Consider the following 2,416-nt stretch of genomic DNA (forward strand, 5'->3'; position numbering starts at 1 on the left):
CTCATGCATTCTTCCTCAGCAACAGCTAGATGAGAGGACCATGCCATCTGTAGCCATGGCTGTCCCGCAACGATAGCATTTGTTTACAATGTTTGCAGATGAAACGTGATTAATAAGCCATCACATCGGTGGGAGAAGAGGACCTTGCACGTCCGTAAGGTCCTCCCAGGGAGTTATGGAGGTGCAATGCTTTATAGTGAAGACATGATGGATGACGATCTGTCACTCCAGTGTTTGTGGCAAGATCTGGTGCACTGCACTGTCATATTGGGTAGGGGCAACTTATGCAAGCTGGTGATCGCGGAGGTGTTTATGGCTGCAGGTAAGTAGTTATTGAGCAGTTTGCTTTGTGCATTGTGATTCGGCCCTGGCAAATGCCGTTCTGCACTTGTCGGGTCACTTTCTTCTGCCATGGCTCCTGTTTCTTCTAGAAGAGCGAATCTCTGGTGTCCTATGAACAGAATCGCTGACTTATTTTCTGTTAACGCTGTTTGTCAGTATTCTGCATTGATTATTACAATCTGTCCAAAACAGCATATGTTCATAGTTTCTCTATACGTATTTTACACTTAAACAGGACTTGTCAATAAAAATGAAGTTATTTTACGTGGTGTACATGCCACTGTTCTGCTGAATCCAGCAATGTCTTTCTTTGGTTCCTGTGCCTCTACATGAGTATGGCCTCTACACTGTATATAAATCTCGTTTTGATCAACTGGGTGTGGACATTGAGAAAAGGACCACGCCCACTTGATAAAAAAAATTAGATCTACATACAGGGAAGAGGGGGACATATCTCAGGAACAGAGAAGCACATCAAGAAAAGAAAAAGAAACAACAGATTTGGGGAAAAAGTAGTGTTTACACCGCAAAAAAATACATCTTTATGGAAAGTGACAGATCCAGGATGACATTGGGCTGAGGGACCATGATGACATTGGACTGACGGTCTATGGAGACATTGGGCTGAGGGTCCATGGAGACATTGGGCTGAGGGTCCATGGAGACATTGGGCTGAGGGTCCATGGAGACATTGGGCTGAGGGTCCATGGAGACATTGGGCTGAGGGTCCATGGAGACATTGGGCTGAGGGTCCATGGAGACATTGGGCTGAGGGTCCATGGAGACATTGGGCTGAGGGTCCATGGAGACCTTTAGCTAAGGGTCCATGGAGACATTGGGCTGAGGGTTCCTGAAGACATTAGGCTGAGGGTCCAGGTTGACATTGGGCTGAGGGTCCATGGAGACATTGGGCTGAGGGTCCATGGAGACATTGGGCTGAGGGTCCATGGAGACATTGGGCTGAGGGTCCATGGAGACATTGGGCTGAGGGTCCATGGAGACATTGGGCTGAGGGTCCATGGAGACATTGGGCTGAGGGTCCATGGAGACATTGGGCTGAGGGTCCATGGAGACATTGGGCTGAGGGTCCATGGAGACATTGGGCTGAGGGTCCATGGAGACATTGGGCTGAGGGTCCATGGAGACATTGGGCTGAGGGTCCATGGAGACATTGGGCTGAGGGTCCATGGAGACATTGGGCTGAGGGTCCATGGAGACATTGGGCTGAGGGTCCATGGAGACATTGGGCTGAGGGTCCATGGAGACATTGGGCTGAGGGTCCATGGAGACATTGGGCTGAGGGTCCATGGAGACATTGGGCTGAGGGTCCATGGAGACATTGGGCTGAGGGTCCATGGAGACATTGGGCTGAGGGTCCATGGAGACATTGGGCTGAGGGTCCATGGAGACATTGGGCTGAGGGTCCATGGAGACATTGGGCTGAGGGTCCATGGAGACATTGGGCTGAGGGTCCATGGAGACATTGGGCTGAGGGTCCATGGAGACATTGGGCTGAGGGTCCATGGAGACATTGGGCTGAGGGTCCATGGAGACATTGGGCTGAGGGTCCATGGAGACATTGGGCTGAGGGTCCATGGAGACATTGGGCTGAGGGTCCATGGAGACATTGGGCTGAGGGTCCATGGAGACATTGGGCTGAGGGTCCATGGAGACATTGGGCTGAGGGTCCATGGAGACATTGGGCTGAGGGTCCATGGAGACATTGGGCTGAGGGTCCATGGAGACATTGGGCTGAGGGTCCATGGAGACATTGGGCTGAGGGTCCATGGAGACATTGGGCTGAGGGTCCATGGAGACATTGGGCTGAGGGTCCATGGAGACATTGGGCTGAGGGTCCATGGAGACATTGGGCTGAGGGTCCATGGAGACATTGGGCTGAGGGTCCATGGAGACATTGGGCTGAGGGTCCATGGAGACATTGGGCTGAGGGTCCATGGAGACATTGGGCTGAGGGTCCATGGAGACATTGGGCTGAGGGTCCATGGAGACATTGGGTTGAGGGTCCATGGAGACATTGGGCTGAGGGTCCATGGAGACATTGGGCTGAGGGTCC

This window comes from Ranitomeya imitator, chromosome 9 (genome assembly GCF_032444005.1).
Source record: "Ranitomeya imitator isolate aRanImi1 chromosome 9, aRanImi1.pri, whole genome shotgun sequence".
NCBI lineage: Eukaryota > Metazoa > Chordata > Amphibia > Anura > Dendrobatidae > Ranitomeya > Ranitomeya imitator.